This window comes from Schistocerca serialis, chromosome 1 (assembly GCF_023864345.2).
Source record: "Schistocerca serialis cubense isolate TAMUIC-IGC-003099 chromosome 1, iqSchSeri2.2, whole genome shotgun sequence".
In the NCBI taxonomy this organism is placed as follows: domain Eukaryota; kingdom Metazoa; phylum Arthropoda; class Insecta; order Orthoptera; family Acrididae; genus Schistocerca; species Schistocerca serialis.
The window spans coordinates 319,553,743-319,576,608 of record NC_064638.1 but is presented as its reverse complement, the minus strand read 5'-3'; positions in this window follow the sequence as shown (position 1 = coordinate 319,576,608).

The window sequence follows — 22,866 nt, the reverse complement described above, 5'->3', positions numbered from 1 at the left end:
TTCCGACTAGACGTTATCCGTGCCACTAAGAGTGCACACATTGATGTGTATGAATGAAGAAACAAAACTTTATGAGCTGTCATATGTTTAAAACCATATGTTATCATCTAACATAGTTTTAAAGGTACTGAAGTATTAAGTTGTAGGGATAATTTATGGACAGCCTGTATTATTTCTTCTTATATATATGGTTTAAACAAAAATTGTATACACAACACTGTGCTATTTTGTTTTCTCCATGTGCTGTTTTGTTTGACAGAAAATAGGAAAGTTGTACTTTACCCTACCGGCTGATGATTTTTTACTATGAAACCTAAATCGTACAAAACTTCGTAATCCTACCCATTCACAGAGTAAAACTATGCGAAATATTGTCATTGAAGCTATTATCCTTACACATCCGGCAGCTGGAGAAGTCTCTCTCAGGCCCTGTATACTAATGTACCCAACCGATTTACCCATCTGTTTTAAGCTACGTCAATTACCAGTCAAGTTTTCATTTAAAACAACAGTAAGCAAGGCTCAAGGTCAAATAAAAGGGAGAAGAGGAGATGCACAGAGAGTTATGGCGGAGGGGAGTTAGGGCAGGAGGAGATGGACAGAGATAGGGGGAGGAGAAGATGGGTAGAGAAGGGGGAGAAGAAAATGGAAGAGCTGATGGACAGAGAGGAGGGGGGAATAGGAGGAGATGGGCAAAGAGGCTCAGGCGGAGAAGGATACATACAGAGAAGAGAAAGAGTTTGGCATGCACATCCAATCCGCATACATATCTAGAATTTCTCTATAGCTTACTCCTACCAACCTCAGAATTTCGAACATGTAGCACCGTTTTACATTGGCGAACGCTTTTCGAGATCAGCAGATCCGATGGTCTTGATTTATCTTAAATCTTGCTTCTATTATCAAGTGCAATGTCAGAACTGCTTCTTTGGTGCCTTTACCTTTCCCAGCGCCAAACTGATCGTCATCTGGCTGACCATCAGTTTCATTTGCATTCTTCTGAATATTGTTCTTGCCACCATCTTAGATTTACGAATTCTTAAGCTAATAGTGCTATAGTTCTCAACTTATATGGCATTACTATCTTTGAGATTGTGTGGATGATGATTTTGTCTTCTGATAGTGTTTCTCCAGTCTCACAGATTATACACAACACACCAACTTAAATAGTAGCTTGGTTGCCATTTCCCCCAAAAGATTTCGAAAGTGTGTCAGCCATCCTTTGCTCTTCTAAACTCTCATACTGGATTTACTCCCTCTTCCATATTTTGTAAAGTTTCCATAAGGTGAGCCCCAACATCCGTATATTATTTTATCAAATTCGTTTAACCATTAGCTGTTTATTTGTCCCTTTTTGCCATTAATCATCATTCAGGATGTCTATCAACATCAACTTTACAAAAATTATGAAAGTAGAATATATATAAGAACAACAAAACTCAACAAATATATGAGTGCAAAATTCCAATTCTCTACTTACAGGGTGCAACAGATTAGTTAAGAGCATCCCACATTTCTTTCAAGCTGAACAATATCGAAATTATCCAGTGAAATTGTACAAAACCTGACATGACTTCACTTGCAGCAATTACTTTTATGTAATTTTTTTTAACCCTTGTTTACTCAAGTACGAGCAGCCCTTAGCGGCTCGCCATCTTACTTACAACTATTCATGACGTCGCCTTTCCGGCTTAGATTTTTTTTAAATGTGACTTGTAAGTACTGCATCTCTTTCCAGTCAGTAAGAACTTTAATTTTATTTATGTATTAATATGTTTTAGAACAGTTAATTTAATTCTGAAGACGACGCTCATAGTAGCGTCGAAACCTGATCAATTTTTGACTTAATATTTGTGACCGAGGGCTTACTTGTTCTAATATAAAAGTAAATGATATTTTTCGGTGAAGTACCATTGGAAATTGGATGTTGTACTTCAGATTAACATTATTGCTTTTATTACGTAACCTGTTTTGCACAGTGAACCAGCTACACATATTTGTTGTTGCAAACATATCTGGTTTCAGTGATACATAGTACCACTTTCATCTTGCAACTGTTTTGACTGTTTCTTTCATCATTAATGTTTCTCTGTTTTTGTTTATGTTCTGTCAGAGGTGTGAGTAAAGGTGTTCTGTTCCTTCACTTTACCACTGATGCAAAGTATATTGTTATGTTACCTATGCAGTACAAAATACTGTCTTTGATATAACGTGACTGCTGAGGAATTCTTCCAGTAATTGGTGGTCTTGTTTTTCTTGTGATGTCTGTCTATTTGACATGAGATATGACTATCAGTATTCTAAGACAAATTATGTCAGGTGTTTGTACAATTTCACTGGATAATTTCGATACTGTTCAACTTAAAAAAAATAATGGATGCTTTTCACGAATCTGTTGCACCCTGTAAGTATACAAATGGAGTTTTGTTCCCATATATTTGTTGCGTTTTGTTATTTTTGTATGCATTTTACTTTCATAATTTTTTTAATGTTGTGTTGATTGAGATCCTGGACGATGCTTAATAACCCAAACCGGTAGATGACTAATGGGACAAATAAAAAGCTAGTTATTATAATGCATTTTATAAAAAAGCTCTTCCACATCGATTCCCATTTCTTCTTGTATCGCGTCAACAGACAGTTTCTACAGTTCATAATTGCCCTCAATGCACTCTTTCCACTCATCTACTCTTTCCTTTGAGTTTAAAAGTGGAATTCTCATCATAGATTTAATGTTGCCGCCCTTGCTTGTAAATCCATCAAAGGTTTTTTCAATTTTTCTATATATTGAATCCAGATAATTTATTTCTCGAGTTCTTCACATTTCCTCCACCATTTCGCTTAGCTTCCTTGCACTTCTTATTTGTTTCCCTCTTATTTTATTGCCTCCACTCCTGTCTTTCCCTGCACTTTTCTGAATCTTCTTCATTCTTCGATCAGTTAAAGTATTTCTTCTGTAATCCAAGTTTTCCTCACAGCTAAGTTTGTCTTCGCAGCTTCCATGATTGTTTTTTTTAAGGTGTCTATAAGTAGAGAGGATATAAAATGTAGACTGGCAATGGCAAGGAAAGCGTTTCTGAATAAGAAAAATTTGTTAACACCGAGTATAGATTTAAATGTCAGGAAGTCGTTTCTTAAAGTATTTGTATGGAGTGTAGCCATGTATGGAAGTGAAACGTGGACGATAAATAGTTTAGACAAGAAGAGAATAGAAGCTTTCGAAATGTGGTGCTACAGAAGAATGCTGAAAATTAGATTGGTAGATCACATTACTAATGAGGAGGCATTGAATAGAATTTGGGAGAAGAGGGGCTTGTGGCACAACTTGACTAGAAGAAGGGATCGGTTGGGAGGACATGTCCTGAGTCATCGAGGGATCACCAATTTAGTATTGGAGGGCAGTGTGGAGAGTAAAAATCGTAGAGGGAGACCAAGAGATGAATACACTAAGCAGATTCAGAAGGATGTAGGCTGCAGTAGGTACTGGGAGATGAAGAAGCTTGCACAGGATAGAGTAGCATGGAGAGCTGCATCAAACCAGTCTCAAGACTAAAGACCACAACAACAACATAATGTTCTATTGAGCTGCCTATTGTGGTATGCATTTTCGTAGTCTCCACAATTCTACAGAATTTCAAACGGATGTAGCCACTGCCCAATAATTCAGTATCCCAATTATTTCCTCGTTTTCATTTCATTTCCTTTTTACTAGATTTTGATCCGAGTCTACATCTGCCCTACTGTACGGCTTCCAACATAGCATCGTGCATCTGAATCTCTGTCTAATTATGATGAAACCCGACTGGAATGTTCTATGGGTCTTTTCCAAGTAGACCTCCTCCTTTTGTGATTTCTGAACCGTGTATTTCTTGTTACTACTTACAGTTTAACGCAGAACTCTATTAATCTACTCTCTTATTCCTAGTTTATACTCTCCCGTAAATCTGTTCCTTGTCCTACCCCCAATACTGAATTCCAGTTCACCATAAACATTACATTTTTATTTTTCTGTACTTGTTCAGTATACTGATATAGTTTCTCTATCTTTCTATCTTCTGCTTGTGGCACCGGCATGTATGCCTGATCTATTTTTACCAAGAGCAGACATTGTCTGTAGGGGGAGAGACTGTTAAAACTAAAGATTAGAAAACAAGCATAAGCCGCATTTTGAATTTTTTATTATGACAGGTTTCGCTCTTCACATAAATAAGAGATCATCAGAACATACAGTTTAAAGTTGGCTGACAGCATTAAAGATTGCCTTCACAGTTGGCTGACAGCTCTATAGATTAATTTGGCTATACTATAGTACGTAAACTTAGATTTAAAGTACGTGTAAAGTACTGTGGTAAATGATGAAATTAACCTTGTTCTGTTTTTGTTGGCGTTAGTTTTGTGTCGATTCTGATGAGTGCAACCCTATCACTGAAATGCTCAGAGGTCACTCCTCGGCCAGCCTTTGTATTCCTGACGAATCTTACTCCGATCGTAACATTTTCTACTGCCGTTGACATTGCCATTTATTCGCCTGGCCAGAAATCCTTATGTTCTTCCCTTTTGATTTCATTGACGCGCAATGTATCTAGATTGACCCACTGCACTTCGTTTTCCTGATTTTCTAGCTTCCCTAGCACCTACCATGTTCAGACTTTTGACATCTCACGCTCTGGTCCGTATATATTACTCTTTCGTTGGTTATTCAAGCCTTTTCTCATCGCTACCCTCCTCCACCCCCCCCCCCCCCCCATCTCTCTTATCTGTCCGCTCCCGGAGATCCGAACTGAGGACTAATTCGGAAGCTTTTGTCAATGGGGACCTCATCATGACGCTTTTTGCTGTATGTCCTGTGCATGGCCACATCCTACATTCCTATAGATATGAATCATACGTCTTTAATGCAGTGGTTGCATTAGCTTCTAGATCCTCATAACGTTGGTAATTGCTGATTCTTTCCCCTTTTAGGGGCAGTTTCTCACCCTAAGCTCAAGAGGGTGCCCTGTACTCAGTCCACTGCCCGGCCCCCTTTGGCGAGTCCTTTGGCTCAATGAGGGTGATTCCTTACACTGGAATTCTTCAGCGGCCATTGCTGATGAATTTTGTTCAAATTTAAGCAACGGCTGAGATTGACCCGGAATCCAAGACATTTTGACTCCTATCCAAAGACGCTACACTTAACTTCAAGGAATGGTACAGCTACCGGATCTAACGGGGGATTAAACGAAATTTTAAGCACAACTTGTTTCAAAGACGGGATCAATTGAAAGGACACACCTGAATAATCTTGGAAGCGCCAGTCTAGTAATGGAGGGAAATGTGTGTGTGTGAGGGGAGTTTGGGGGGGGGGGGGGTTTACTAGAGGGAGACCGAGACCAAAACTTAACTGCAGATGCTATTGGATGCAAGTTGCAGTAATCATGCAGATCTGAACAAGCTTGCACGTGACAGACTAGCATGGAGAGTTGCATCAAGCCATTCTTCGGGCAAAAGACGACGACGACAACAACAACAACAACAAACCTGCATATCGCGTCCAGCACTAAACTATAAACAAGTCTAGCAGTGAATTGTTGTATATCTGTTTGGAATCTGGTACTGAATTATTTAATTGTAGATTTATTATTATGAATTCTGTGTTCAGAAGTTTCTGCTTACATGTACGTCGTACGTAATATTATTGATGTGATCTGTTCCCAACTATATCATTTGTCCTTATTCTGTCACTAATAGTTCACGAAGTTGTATATTGGTCTAATGGTTTTACTTTTTAGATATTCACCAACTTTACTTCTCAGAAACCTGTGAATATTCAGCGTTGTGATCATGTAGAGCTTGTCGATGGACGACAGTTCCTCATGAGGGGCGGACAGTACTCGCTTCGTTACCACTTCAAGAAACAAGAAACTCCTTGTCTGTTCAGTGTGTTATACTTATTTCTATTAAGTATCCTTTAAACGTGAATTTACCAAAATGAATTCAATGATATTTCTCGGACTCTGTCCGTGGGTACTCTCATTATATACCGGAGATGTATTTATGTCTTGTATGTTTGTAATGCGAAATATATATTTTCATTCAGGGAACTTTATCTTTTACATAGTTTCCGTTAATCAAATCAGGTACATGTGGTGATAGTGGCCTCACTAGAAGCTGGTTGACTGCAGGCCACTGATTTAGTTATATGATGAGAAATTATCAAATTAGGCGTATAGGCTATAATGACTTGATCGAGTACCTTACTAAATTGAGAAAGTGTGCTTCCTCTGCTAAGACTGACATCAAACACCCGAGTGGTTTCTCCTATACCATCTGCTAAACAGTGGCGCATTTCGGGATAGGTCTAAATAGCTTGTCTAGTAGAGTTTAGTAGTGTTCGACAATATTCCACTGTCTCTTATAGGTTATCCTTGTATTTTTGTGAATGGGCAACACGGTCTCGTAGGATAATACTGTTGGCAGATTTACGTAGTATTGGAGTGATTGTGGAATGTGAAACAGTCGAAAAAGGGGTGTTGCCTCTTTAGGGCTCCGTATCTCAACCGGTAAAAGTGGAAACCTTATAGGATTCATCTGTCCGTCTGTCTGTGTATCTGACTGTAAAAAACCCTTTATCTCTGGAACAAGTAGACGTATCAAGCTGAAATTAATATCACATACTAAGATTATGGTCCCTTGGCGACGTAAAATATTGAAGCTTCTGAGCTGATGCTATCAAAATAAACGATCATTTATGCCACATATCTCGAGACTCACTCATAAAAACCTGTAGAGTACTTCTCGTTGGCCTAGAATAGTGAAATTTGGCCGTAGGTAAGGTTTCACAGAACAAGTAAAGTAAAAAATCCGAAATTTGTTAATTTGTAATTATATCAGACGAAAAAATATTTCTTTCCTCATAAGTTATAGGACGTCATACTAAATTAAAACAGTCAGTAGCGGGCCCGGGTGTCAATCTGACGTTCAACAAAGCTACGACCCCTCTTGAAAATGTCCTCCGCAGTTGGGGATGAAACGTCGGGTTTTGAAGTGAAATCCCTTAGACCTTGGCATAATAGCCCGGAATATCATATTAACTGTGACAACTCCGGTCGTGAAAGTTTACATTTTACAGTCAGTAGTTATGCATTCAGGCCCACTGGGTCGCGATGGTAAAAGTCAGACATAGGCCAAGGAATAACTTCATTGTCATACGACGCGCTTTGGAATTTATTCATTATCAGATATCCAGAAGCGATTACTGCACGTAGATATGTATGTGAAAAAAACATTCGCAGACTGTCGCAGACTAGTCTGCAAAAAAAATGGTTCAAATGGCTCTGAGCACTATGGGACTTAACTTCTGAGGTCATCAGTCCCCTATAACTTAGAACTACTTAAACCTAACTAACCTAAGGACATCACACACATCCATGCCCGAGGCAGGCTTCGAACTTGCGACCGTAGCTGTCCCGCGATTCCAGACTGTGGTGCCTAGAACCGCACGGCCACCCCGGCCGGCGACTAGTCTGCAGATCTTTGTTTCACACACTTATGCTCCTCACAATATACGCTGGTATCAGCAGGAAGTTATTAAATCAAACGTAAACAGCCGTCAGAAGGTTGACTCGTGTACAGAATGGGTAATATGTTACTCTACAAACAGAAACGAACAACCAGTGCTAATGATCGCAAATGAACGATTTTTTCGTATCATCCAGTTGTGCACTGTACAGATCAAATTCATTTTATTTTATTTTTTCAATGGTTCTCTTATGTCAACACTTCGTCTCGTAGTAGCGCTTGCACCGTACAGCTTCAGTTACTTGTTGGACAAAATCCAATTTTTCTCTTCCCCTGCATTTTCTATCGTCTTCAGCTACCTCTAGTACCACGCAAATTGTTCTCTGATGTCTTAACACAAGTCGCATCTTCTTGTCCCTTCCTTTTGTCAGTGTTTTCCATATGTTCCTTTCCTCACGGATTCTGCAGAGAACTTCCTCATTCCTTATTTTATCGGTTCAACTAATTTTCAACACACATCTCGAACGTTTAGATCTCCTTTTCCAGTTTTCCCAAGCCAGTTTTCGCTGTCATAAAATGTTGTGCTTCAAACGTACATTCTCAGAAATTTCTCCTTCAGAGTAAGGCAGATGTTTGATCTACATCTACATCTACATTTATACTCCGCAAGCCACCCAACGGTGTGTGGCGGAGGGCACTTTACGTGCCACTGTCATTACCTCCCTTTCCGGTTACAGTCGCCTATGGTTCGCGGGAAGAACGTCTGCCGGAAAGCCTCCGTGCGTGCTCGAATCTCTCTAATTTTACATTCGTGATCTCCTCGGGAGGTATAAGTAGGGGGAAGCATTATATTCGATACCTCATCCAGAAACGCATCCTCTCGAAACCTGGACAGCAAGCTACACCGCGATGCAGAGCACCTCTCTTGCAGAGTCTGCCACTTGAGTTTGCTAAACATCTCCATAACGCTATCACGGTTACCAAATAACCCTGTGACGAAACGCGCCGCTCTTCTTTGGATCTTCTCTATTTCCTCCGTCAACCCGATCTGGTACGGATCCCACAGTGATGAGCAATACTCAAGTATAGGTCGAACGAGTGTTTTGTAAGCCACCTCCTTTGTTGATGGACTACATTTTCTAAGCACTCTCCCAATGAATCTCAACCTGGTACCCGCCTTACCAACAATTAATTTTATATGATCAAACCACTTAAAATCGTTCCGCATGCATACTCCCAGACATTTTACAGAAGTAACTGCTACCATTGTTTGCTCCGCTACCACATAATCATACAATAAAGGATCTTTCTTTCTATGTATTCGCAATACATTACATCTGTCTATGTTAAGGGTCAGTTGCCACTCCCTGCACCAAGTGCCTATCCGCTGCAGATCTTCCTGCATTTCGCTACAATTTTCTAATGCTGCAACTTCTCTGTATACTACAGCATCATCCGCGAAAAGCCGCATGGAACTTCCGACACTATCTACTAGGTCATTTATATATATTGTGAGAAGCAATGGTCCCATAACACTCCCCTGTGGCACGCCAGAGGTTACTTTAACGTCTGTAGACGTCTCTCCATTGAGAACAACATGCTGTGTTCTGTTTGCTAAAAACTCTTCAATCCAGCCACACAGCTGATCTGATATTCCGTAGGCTCTTACTTTGTTTATCAGGCGACAGTGCGGAACTGTATCGAACGCCTTCCGGAAGACAAGCGAAATGGCATCTACCTGGGAGCCTGTATCTAACATTTTCTGGGTCTCATGAACAAATAAAGCGAGTTGGGTCTCACACGATCGCTGTTTCCGGAATCCATGTTGAATCCTACAGAGTAGATTCTGGGTTTCCAGAAACGACATGATACGTGAGCAAAAACCATGTTCTAAAATTCTACAACAGATCGACGTCAGAGATATAGGTCTATAGTTTTGCGCATCTGCTCGACGTCCCTTCCTGTAGACTGGGACTACCTGTGCTCTTTTCCAATCATTTGGAACCTTCCGTTCCTCTAGAGACTTGCGGTACACGGCTGTTACAAGGGGGGAAAGTTCTTTCGCGTACTCTGTGTAGAATCGAATTTGTATCCCGTCAGGTCCAGTGGACTTTCCTCTGTTGAGTGATTCCAGTTGCTTTTCTATTCCTTGGACACTTATTTCGATGTCAGCCATTTTTTCGTTTGTGCGAGGATTTAGAGAAGGAACTGCAGTGCGGTCTTCCTCTGTGAAACAGATTTGGAAAAAGGCGTTTAGTATTTCAGCTTTACGCGTGTCATCCTCTGTTTCAATGCCATCATCATCCCGGAGTGTCTGGATATGCTGTTTCGAGCCACTTACTGATTTAACGTAAGACCAGAACTTCCTAGGATTTTCTGTAAAGTCGGTACATAGAATTTTACTTTCGAATTCACTGAACGCTTCACGCATAGCCGTCCTTACGCTAACTTTGACATCGTTTAGCTTCTGTTTGTCTGAGAGCTTTTGGCTGCGTTTAAACTTGCAGTGAAGCTCTCTTTGCTTTCGCAGTAGTTTCCTAACTTTGTTGTTGAACCATGGTGGGTTTTTCCCGTCCCTCACAGTTTTACTCGGCACGTACCTGTCTAAAACGCATTTTACGATTACCTTGAACTTCTTCCGTAAACACTCAACATTGTCAGTGTCGGAACAAATTTTCGTTTTGATCTGTTAGGTGGTCTGAAATCTGCCTTCTATTACTCTTGCTAAACAGATAAACCTTCCTCCCTTTTTTTATATTTCTATTTACTTCCATATTCAGGGATGCTGCAACGGCCTTATGATCACTGATTCCCTGTTCTGCGCTTACAGAGTCGAAAAGTTCGGGTCTGTTTGTTATCAGTAGGTCCAAGATGTTATCTCCACGAGTCGGTTCTCTGTTTAATTCCTCTAGGTAATTTTCGGATAGTGCACTCAGTATAATGTCACTCGATGCTCTGTCCCTACCACTCGTCCTAAACATCTGAGTGTCCCAGCCTATACCTGGTAAATTGAAATCTCCACCTAAGACTATAACATGCTGAGAAAATATATGTGAAATGTATTCCAGATGTTCTCTCAGTTGTTCTGCCACTAATGCTGCTGAGTCGGGAGGTTAGTAAAAGGAGCCAATTATTAACCTAGCTCGGTTGTTGAGTGTAACCTCCACCCATAATAATTCACAGGAACTATCCACTTCTACTTCACTACAGGATAAACTACTACTAACAGCGACGAACACTCCACCACCGGTTGCATGCAATCTATCCTTTCTAAACACCGTCTGTGCCTTTGTAAAAATTTCCGCAGAATTTATCTCTGGCTTCAGCCAGCTTTCCGTACCTATAAGGATTTCAGCTTCGGTGCTTTCTATCAGCGCTTGAAGTTCCGGTACTTTACCAATGTAGCTTCGACAGTTCACAATTACAATACCGATTGCTGCTTGGTCCCCGCATGACCTGACTTTGCCCCGCACCCTTTGAGGCTGTTGCCCTTACTGTATTTGCCAGAGGCCATCTAACCTAAAAAACCGCCCAGTCCACGCCACACAACCACTGCTACCCGTGTAGCCGCTTGCTGCGTGTAGTGGACTCCTGACCTATCCAGCGGAACCCGAAACCCCACCACCCTATGGTGCAAGTCGAGGAATCTCTGGTAGGCTTCTCTTGGTCAGGAGTGCCCTCTAAGCCTATGCTTGTCTCCAGTTTATTTCTAACTATCTTCGTTTTTCATGGCTTGCTTTACTTCCAAAATTGCAGATTATTTATTTCCGCTGCTCTTCGTTACTTTCGTCTTTCTTCGGTTTACTCTTAATTTGTTATCTGTACACTTCATGTTTATTCTATTCAACACGCCTTGTAACACTTCTTCATTTTTACTGGATATCATTGACATCCTTTCATCCTGAATTCTAATCCCACTTTTGAATCTTTCTTTCACTTACTTCATTGCTTCTTCGATGTATAGACTAAACAATAGGGGCAAAAAGCTACACCCATGTCTTAGACCGTTTTTGTTGCGAGTTCTTCGTTTTTGGTCTTCTGTTTTTATTTTCCCCTCGTTGATCTTATACATGTTGCAAGTACTATATTATCCCTCTTTCCCTTCAGCTCGTTCCTAATTTCCTTAGAATTTCGAGCATCTTGCATCACTTTACATGATGGAATGCCTTTTTCCAGGCTGACATGCGCTGTGAACGTGGTTTCTTAACTTCCTGACAGATTAAAGCTGTGTGCCCGACCGAGACTCGAACTCGGGACCTTTGCCTTTCGCGGGCAAGTGCTCTTGCCCGCGAAAGGCAAAGGTCCCGAGTTCGAGTCTCGGTCGGGCACACAGTTTTAATCTGTCAGGATGTTTCATATCAGCGCACACTCCGCTGCAGAGTGAAAATCTCATTCTGTGGTTTCTTAAGTTTTGCTTACATTGTTCGCCTTCTTAAGTTAGTGGTCAGTGTGCCTGGCTGCTATGCAAAGGACCAGGTTTAGATTCCTGGTGCTGCCAGAGGTTTCTCCATGGTAGAGGACGGGAATGGAGATCACTCATCCTCGTGACGCCAACTGGGGAGCTGCTTGAGTGAGAAATAGCATATCCAAGGTCAAGAATGCCGACGACAGTCGGAAGAGCAGTGTGCTGATTCCACCCCCCTCCACACCAGGTGGTAAGTCTCCATTGGGCAAACGTTGGTTGGTCGGTACTGACCGCCCCGTCAGTGACAGAATGCTGAGCTTTGCTTTGCTTTACCTTGCTTCCATCATGAAGCCGAACGTCGGAATAGCCTGTCTGGTTTCCTTGTAGAGTGCCATATTGAGCGTCATCTAATAGATCTTCAATTTTGCTGTATTATTGTTTGCGATGTGGATGCATGAGACTGTAAGCTGACTGTGTTACAGTTCTCACACTTATCTGAGCTTGCTGTGCAGAGGATTTTGTGGATGAAATTTTTACGGATTCCTGCTGGTAGGTCTCCAAATTCATGGAAACTGCACACCAACTGGAAAGCCTCTTAGTTGCCGCTTCCCCCAATGACGAATATGTGGTATAACCTCCTGTAGATACAATGTAGTATTGGAATGGTGTAGTGGTCACATTGGGTCAGGATTCTTAGTGGGCATGGAGACTGAGCAGACGAGATGGTGGCGCTATATGTGTGGGAGGCCAAGATCGGGATGCAGTGACCGTACTGTCATACTCCTGAAGGCGTTAGTTAAACGGGATTGTCTCGAAACATATTTAACACCTGTGTTTTTATAACATGTATTGTCTTCTATGGCGCAGTGGAAGGAGCTCTGATTGCACGCTTGTACAAAACAAGCAATATGAAGGAAACCTCTGGTTCTGCGCAGGTCGTGCAGGTAGTAGGCCAAGAGTCTGCAGCTGTAAGCATATAGTAGCTCACCAGCAACTCGTGCAGCCCGCCTCAGTGCTCTCGACAATGGGCGCGTACTTAGGCGTGTACCAACAGCATATCACGGATGGTGGGTGTTGTGAGGGCAGATGCTCAGGGCCCAAATCAGCAACGTAACGTACAGCCAGGAAGGCAGTACCACATTCGGCTAGGGAGGCAATACTAGTTGCCAGGTTGTAGGCAGTGATTTTCGATGCCTGGCATGTCTCTTCACCAGTGGAAGGCATAGGCTCTTTCGCATCTTTCATCACTCATGGGCGTCTCCTAACAGCAGTGGCAGCTTGCAGCAGCTAAGATCCACTGCACCGGCTGGTGAAATCTTCACTCAGTCAGGACATTACGATTCACCAAACAAGTTATCCTGTAGCTAGCGAGACTATCGTTCCTTCACAGATGCAGACAGAATAACCAGACACTGCGACTGAGGCGTATGAAATGAGGATATTTAAGCTTTACATATCGTCATTGTGGTCAGTGATTCGGTGATTTACTCTCATTGTCCAGAGGTGTCGACAAACATGTCCTAAGTGTGGTGTCTCCATAATTATTGTCATTTCCCTTGCCTTCACACCTCCCATCAGCGTTAGTACGCTATGTAGCGGCTGAGCACGGATGTTACACGTTATTACTTTGTATTGTGTGGTTCATTGAATGACGTATTGTATGCTACACGTCAAGCGTAGTTACTCCATGATATCCAGAGTTCGTCCTTTTTATTGAGTGCTACAGTCTCGTAGTTTCCGTCCCATTGTCGATAGCATGCTCACAAGAAATTAACACTGATCCCATTGTCCATAGCATGCTCACAAGAAATTAACACTGACCCCAAAGAAGAATCTACTCTTCTCGCTAAACGCAGCAATGATAAAACATCAGTCTTAAGTGTGCTGCGGTCGTTGTGAGACTAGCAATGGTTGCTCCATTAATGCCGCAGTCTATATGCGAATGCTACCTTCTAGAATATAAGCAGTGAGCCTGTTTACATAAATTGTTCAAAATAGTTTTGCTTGGCCCTCAAGAACGATATACATTTTTTAAATTTTTTCTCAGAACTCTAGGAGCACTGGAAATTTCTGTGTCTAGCCACATGTACGGCGGAGGTTAGAGTAAAGCTGCACTCTGAGTGCAATTCCTTAGAGCGTCCTGTGCCACCAGTCATGCGGCTTGCGTTTATTGTCCAGTTAGTCAACACGCTGCGATAGGTCATTTAAAACTTAGAGTGTGCGGTAACCACAACTTTAGGACAGACTTAAGGCCGAAATACTAAATGTCTTTTTCCAAAGCTGTTTCACAGAAGAGGACTGCACTGTAGTTCCTTCTCTAGATTGTCGCACAGATAACAAAATGGTAGACATCGAAATAGATGACAGAGGGATAGAAAAGCAATTAAAATCGCTCAAAAGAGGCCGCTGGACCTGATGGGATACCAGTTCGATTTTACACAGAGTACGCGAAGGAACTTGCCTCCCTTCATGCAGCGGTGTACCGTAGGTCTCTAGAAGAGCGTAGCGTTCCAAAGGGGCACAGGTCATCCACGTTTTCAAGATGGGACGTCGAACAGATTGCAGAACTATAGACCTATACCTCTAACGTCGATCAGTTGTAGAATTTTGGAACACGTATTATGTTCGAGTATAATGACTTTTCTGGAGACTAGAAATCTACTCTGTAGGAATCAGCATGGGTTTCGAAAAAGACGATCGTGTGAAACCCAGCTCGCGCCATTCGTCCACGAGACTCAGAGGGCCATAGACACGGGTTCCCAGGTAGATGCCGTGTTTCTTGACTTCCGCAAAGCGTTTGATAAAGTTCTCCACAGTCGTTTAATGAACAAAGTAAGAGCATATGGACTATCAGACCAATTGTGTGATTGGATTGAAGAGTTCCTAGATAACAGAACGCAGCCTGCCATTCTCAGTGGAGAGAAGTCTTCCGAAGTAAGAATGATTTCAGGTGTGCTGCAGGGGAGTGTCGTAGGACCGTTGCTACTCACAATATATATAAATGACCTTGTGGATAACATCGGAAGTTCACTGAGGCTTTTTGCAGATGATACTGTAGTATATCGAGAGGTTGTAACAATGGAAAATTGTACTGAAATGCAGGAGGATCTGCAACGAATTGATACATGGTGCAGGGAATGGCAATTGAATCTCAATGTAAACAAGTTTAATGTGCTGCGAAGACATAGAAAAAAAGTTCCCTTATCATTTAGCTACAATATAGCAGGTCAGCAACTGGAAGCAGTTAATTCCATAAATTATCTGGGAGTAGGCATTAGGAGTGATTTAAAATGGAATGACCATATAAAATTAGTCGTCGGTAAAGCAGATGCCAGACTGAGATTCATTGGAAGAATCCTAAGGAAATGCAAACCGAAAACAACGGAAGTATGTTAGAGTACACTTGTTTGCCCATTGCTTGAATACTGCTCACCGGTGTGGGATCCGTACCAGATAGGGTTGATAGAAGAGATGGAGAACCAACGGAGAGCAGCGCGCTTCGTTACAGTATCATTTAGTAATCGCGAAAGCGTTACGGAGATGATAGATAAACTACAGTGGAAGACTCTGCAAGAGAGACGCTCAGTAGCTCGGTACGGGCTTTTGATGAAGTTTCGAGAACATACCTTCACCGAGGAGGCAAGCAGTATATTGCTCCCTCCTACGTACATCTCGCGAAGAGACCATGAGGATAAAATCAGAGAGATTAGAGCCCACAAAGTGGCATACCGACAATCTTTCTTTCCACGAACAATACGAGACTGGAATAGAACGGGGGTGAAGGACTGTCTGAATGGAAAGTTGCTCGCCAGATTAGTGTACATCACAGCGACGTCATTTGAATACCCATCCGCTGCCCTAAGTCGCAAAACGTTGAAGATCTTCCTCACAGTTGTCGCTTGCGGTCAGCACCACCAGCAGATGACCAATATTTAAAAATTATGACCTGTAGGAATCCTGGGAAGAAAGCAGCCGAATTGCGCTGCAGGTGGAAGGGCTGTGTGATGTACTGTAAACTGCGGCCGGTGAAATTGGAACCCAGAAAAGGTCGATTAATCTTCATTAATTTTCCTGTACGAACGCCGCGAGTTGTCCGGCAAGTGGAAGAGCCGAGTGTTCTTACCCGTTGTAATGATAAAGACAACTGGAGTGCTCGAACAACAGCTGTAACGCCAGAACTTTTACAATCGGAAGTTATCATAATTTATTTTATTTACTGTCATGCGCAATCAGTTTTTGTGCCTGTGATCGGACTTTCACATACAATGAAAAGCACTGAATCCGAATTGCAGAAACTGAATTTAAAAATGTTCTACTTGATAAAGCATACTTTGGCACAACTATAAAATAAAATGTGGTCCATAGCCGTCGATCAACATATGGTACATGTCATGTACATAAGATCTGTTGTCATATTAACTAAAAAGCCAAGATTAAGCATATATATAGGAGACATAAGCTCTATAAAGCTTTTCGTCTCACTCGTAGCACTACATGGGCGCTTCCTGTACATTTGGAAACAATTTTCTTTATAGTTATAATTCCCCATACTTTCAGTATAGCAAGTGGAAGATACATGAGCGATATAAATCTGTATACTAAGTAAGTGGATAGAGTATGCGTTACAAGAAACTTACGAAACAACAAATAAACAAATTTTGAAAGTGACACTGTATAAAGATTTTTCATATTAGGATATAGTGTCGACCATAAAAGAAGGAAAAGCAGGAATTAAACAATAAAACAACTAGAACCAGTGCAATACAAGTAAGTAAGAGGGCATATCACTGAATGTTATGTCGACCATGTACACCGACTCTAATTATTTATCTGTGTTTACCTGTCTTTCTGACTGTTCCATTTCTTTTTACTTAGGATCAGTCACCAGATTAATTCTGATTTACTCTAAGGGAATGGCGATGTCGTAAATCAAATCCAACAGATTCACGAATAAATTTTTCTATAACAATAAAATATGCGGGGTTTTATTGATACAATTAAGTAAATATGTGAACTCTCAGTATAAACAGCGCGTTCACATTTTTTATTAATCAAATCCCGCATATTATACAGTTGTGGAAAAAAATTCAGATGAATTTCTGGTATTAGCTTGACGACGTTGTCATTTTCTAGGAGCGAAGCAAACTTAGCCTGATCACACTGTTTCAAAGTGAAATGATATGCTATAATCTGGATGTTATCATCTGAAGGGAGATACAGGTCATTAAAATTGCTACACCACGAAGATGACGTGCTACAGACGCGAAATTTAACCGACAGGTAGAAGATACTGTGATATGCAAATGATTAGCTTTTCAAAGCATTCACACAAGGTTGGCGCCGGTGGCGACACCTACAACGTGCTGACATGAGGAAAGTTTCCAACCGATTTCTCATACAAAAACAGCAGTTGACCGGCGATGCCTGGTGAAACGTTGTTGTGATGCCTCGTGTAAGGAGGAGGAATGCGTACCATCACGTTTCCGACTTTGATGAAGGTCAGATTGTAGCCTATCGCGATTGCGGTTTATCGTATCGCGACATTGCTGCTCGCGTTGGTCGAGGTCCAATGACTGTTAGCAGACTATGGAATCAGTGGGTTCTGGAGGGTAATACGGAACGTCGTTCTGTATCCCAACGGCCTTGTATCTCTAGCAGTCGAGATGACAGGCATCTTATCCGCATGGCTATAACGGATCATACAGCCACGTCTCGATCCCTAACAGATGGGGACGTTTGCAAGACAACACCCATCTGCCCGAACAGTTCGACGACGTTTGCAGCAGCATGGACTATCAGCTCGGAGGCCGTGGCTGCGGCTACCCTTGACGCTGCATCACAGACAGGAGCGCCTGCGAAGGTGTACTCAACGACGAACCTGGTGCACGAATGGCAAAACGTCATTTTTTCGGATGAATCCAGGTTCTGTTTACAGCATTATGATGGTCGCATCCGTGTTTGGCAACATCGCGGTGAACGCACATTCGAAGCGTGTATTCGTCATCGCCATACTGGCGTATCACCCGGCGTGATGGTATTGAGTGCCATTGGTTACACGTCTCCGTCACCTCTTGTTCGCATTGACGGCACTTTGAACAGTAGACGTTACATTTCAGATGTGCTACGACCCGTGGCTCTACCCTTCATTCGATCCCTGCGAAACCCTCCATTTCAGCAGGATAATGCACGACCGGACATTGCAGGTCCCGTACGGGCCTTTCTGGATACATTAAATGTTCGACTGCTGATCTGGCCAGCACAGTCTCCAGATCTCTCAGCAACTGAAAATGTCTGGTCACTGGTGGCCGAGCAACTGGCTCGTCACAAAACGCCAGTCACCACTCTTGATGAACTGTGGTATCGTGATGAAGTTGCATGGGCACGCCATCCAAGCTCTATTTCACTCAATGCCCAGGCGTGTCAAGGCCGATATTACGGCCAGAGGTGGTTGTTCTGGGTACTGATTTCTCAAGATGTATGCTCCCAAATTGCGTGAAAGTGTAATCACATTTCAGTTCTAGTATAATATATCTGTCCAATGAATACCCGTTGATCATCTGCATTTCTTCTTTGTGTAGCAATTTTCACATGTCAGTTCTAGTATAATATATCTGTCCAATGAATACCCGTTGATCATCTGCATTTCTTCTTTGTGTAGCAATTTTAATGGCCGGTAGTGTATTTTCCAGCCCTACAGGTAACGCTTCCACGATGGGTTTTTCTTTCAAGATGATAATGATTGAGCACAGTGCATTCACCTCGCGTACATCTTTCCTCAGGACGAAGGAATCAACCGAGTAAAATGGTCAGGGTTATCTTCACACATTAACCGCACTGAGAATGTCTGGGACAAGTTAAAACTTTCAGAAGGTCGTCGTAGAACACTCCTCATGTGTTGGATGATGTCAGGAGGGCCTCCGCTGGAAAACAGACGGGCTTAAGAGCCGGAGCATCTCGGGCACGTAACTGACAGCTTTCCCAGCAGAATGGAATGAACAAACGCAGTATTGAAGGTTACCCAAGAGCAGGTTTTGATTTCATAGATATGTGAAGATGTACGCTTTGGAGCAGGCTGTCGTTCTCGCTCTCTTGCATCTAAGCCCACTGTCGTTGACAGTTACGCAGATGTTACAGACGTTTCTCTTAGTAGTTTACGTTGAGCTGACACCTCGTGTACAATGTCTCGGGTAGTTATTCAGAAGAAGGATCACAAACTCTCCCTAAAATCGTCTCCTGCGAATCCACAAGATAACGTTGCTGAAATGCAGTTGCTGCATGAACATTGCTCGTCTGCGCCATCCTTGCCGGCCTGCAAAATTAGCCATCCCAGGAAGGCAGTCGATCATCAGAACACTCTTGCAGCTAGCCAACAACAGTTCCTAAGCACTGTTCGTTATCAAACCCAGTACATGACTCCTGCTCCTATCACAGCAACCGGATTTGGAGATGTTCAAATATGTGTGAATTCCTAAGGGACCGAACTGCTGAGGTCATCAGTCCCTGGACTTACACACTACTTAAACTAACTTTAGCTAACTTATGCTAAGAACAACACACACACCCATGCCCGAGGGAGGACTCGAACCTCTGGCGGGAGGGGCCGCGCAGTCCGTGACATGGCGCCTCAAACCACGCGGCCACTCGGCGCGGCTTGGAGGTGTTTACTCGTTATTTTCTACAAGTGTATCAAACATACTATAAGATAGTGTTGAGCAACTTCAGGACACTTATCGCGCTCTTTATACCTTAGCTCTATACAAATATGTACGGCGACATTTAATTTTAATTTTAATTTTTTTTACAATTTCATAATCTTTATCCTTTAATTTTGATAGAAATAAAGTTTATATGTACAGTGAGGTTTTGGAAACGTACGGTATTAATTCTGACGAAGTTGCTCCCCAACTCGGAATAACGTTGCGACTTGAAGTCTAAGACAAGGAAAGCGGAGTTAAATTCATTTGTGGCAAAGATGGGTTGATCTAGTGTTCCTTTACGCTGTTACCACATTGTTACAAATTGACGAGTTTTATGAGTTATGTTTTATGTTTACAGAGATTTATTTTTCTAATCTTCTTAAAATCTAAATAATTATAGACCTGAAACCTCATGGTAGATTGAAACAGTGCTTCCGATCAAGAATCGAACTCGGAAACTTTGTTTTGCGGGCAGTTGCTGTCCCGTCTGAGCTACCCATGCACCAATCACGATCGCTCTTCACAGCTTTATATCTGCCGGTACCTCATCTTCTACTTTTCAAACTTCACCGATAGACTGGCACTCCTGTCAGAAAGGATACTGAGGAGACAAGGCTTAGCTACAGTTGGAGGGATGTTTCCAGAATGAATTTTTCTTTCAGGAATGCTAGTCTTGCAAGTTTCGCTGGATAACTTCTGTGAAGTCTACAAGGTGGAAGATAGGTACTGGTGAAAGTAAAGCTTGTGAGGAGAGGGTCGTGATTTGTGTTTTGACAGCTCAGTCGGTAGCACATTTAGTAACAAGCAAAACTCCATATTTCGTGTCTCAATTGGGCACATAGTTTTAATACCTCAATAGTGAAGAAATCACCGCGGAAGTTATAGGTCTAGCCTTAATGAAACAAGAGAGAAAAAAAAAACTACACTAAGGAAAGTAATTAAACAAAAGTTTTACAATTTACGCAAATCTATAGTGCAACGCTTTGAGAAAAAACTCACAACACTCAAATTTAACACAATATCCTTTAAGCAAGGCGATCAGTTCAAACTGTAACACACTTGCTTACAAGTTCAATGATATGAGAAGAAACAGTCATGGCACAGTCAGTACCATGTTCTGAGCAGCTGTACAGGGCGATTCAAAACGAAAAAAAAAAAAACAGATTTCAGTTGTTTCTTACAGACAAACTATGAAAGATAGAAACACGTTGCGTATGTCACTGGATAGAGGAAGGATCAAAATTTTACGTTCGGACAGACGCTATACCATACACTCAATAAGAGCACCATGCTTTTTTAGAGAAATATCAAAACGGTAGGCCACGCATTGCACGCACAAATCAACAGGTCCCTGTTTATTGAATTGACAGCTTCAAAAATTCGATTTCTCACTTCTCAAGAGTAACTGTCATAGCTGGAACAAACACTCTGTCTTTTATGTCAACTTCTAGCTGAATCGAAGGCGAAATGAATTGATTCACGCATATTCGAAAACACAGAATCATTTCTCTTGTGGTGTAGTCGCCATGTTGCTACAAACAAAATTACAGCGCAGCTGTGTCAAAACTTTGAAGCTTTCTGCAATCAATAACATGTGTAATATGTTTCTATCTTTCATAGTTTGTTTGTAATAATCAATTGAAATCTGTTCTTTCTTAATGACCCGGTATGTTATATTTATAAACAAAGCTTTAATCCCAAATAAAACATTGTGTATTTTATAATACCATTCACGAATATCCCTAATTTTTACTTATGTTCAGAAAAAACAGAACACCTTGAACGACTAGAGATAGGAAGTTCAAATTCACACGACATGTTCTGCAGAAATGATTAGCATTTGAACCATGCTGGCCAGCATGTTCAAGGTCAATATCGACATCGCGGTGCAACACCACTTACCACTAAAATGTGCCTGCGGCTGTCGTTGCCGCTATAAACCGAAGGTAATGGATCAGTGTGACTTGAGCAGACGCGCAGGATGCCTCAAAGACGTATGCTCGAACCGTACCGACAAATCAGTGAGTTTGAAAGAGGTTGTATCATTGGCATGAGAAAAAGTGATGCATCCGTCCGGTTCAAATGGTTCAAATGGCTCTGAGCACTATGGGACTTAACATCTATGGTCATCAGTCCCCTAGAACTTAGAACTACCTAAACCTAACTAACCTAAGGACATCACACAACACCAGGTCATCACGAGGCAGAGAAAATTCCTGAACCCGCCGGGAATCGAACTCGTGAACCCGGACGCGGGAAGCGAGAACGCTACCGCACGACCACGAGCTGCTGACAAACGATCCTTGCGCCAGCTCCTAATCCTTTTTGATGCGCCGACGACTCTTGTATGTGATGATCTGTATGAAATTCAATCCCAATCCTCCTTACTAGATAATGGAAAGTCACACTCATAGGACAGTTGTGAGCAAAATCCACGTTAGGTGGTGAAAGGGTAGGCCCTGCCATTCCCAATCCCTTTTAATGGGCAAGGCACCTCTTTTAAGGATTTACGTGCACCTCATCCACTACTCTGTCTACCTTTGACGAATACGCTGGAAAATACTAGACGTAGTGTGTGGAACGACGTCGCTGGGGACAGGAATGGCATCAGATAGTGTTTTCGGAATAATCCTTTTCTGTTTGCTGAAAATGATGGCCGCATTTTGGTTCGCCGCTGACAAGGGGAGCGGCATCACTGTGACTGCATTCGCACAAACTTACAGCGTCAACTGAAGGCCTTATGGTGTGGGATATAACCACAAATGACAGGTGGTGCGTGTGCAGGCACTGTGACCAGTGTGACCTACGTCAATGACACCCTGCAACCCGTAGCCATACCTTTTGTGCACAACATCCCAGATGCCAACGCACGACCACATGTTGCTGCACGAACACGTGCCTTCCTTGTGCCTCGTGCCTTGGCCCATCAGTTCACCATACGTCTCGCCAATCCAAAATGAGTGGGATGTGGTGAAACGACTGGTGAAGCGCTGCGACCCAATGGCAAGTCACCACAGAGAACTTTGGAACCAGGTGACGGCAGCATGGATGGTCACACCACAGGACGCCATTCGCCCTCTACATGCGTCGATGCCATCACACATGGAACCGCGGTCCCAGTGCTTGGGCTTATATAACACGTCTCTTGTAGTGGCCATTTTCGCAGCAGCTGTATATAAATTGCAGGTGTTTCAAAGAAAATGCCTTTTGAATGCTGCACATCGAAATTTTTATTTTTATTAATGCACCCAGACGCATTTCGCCTTC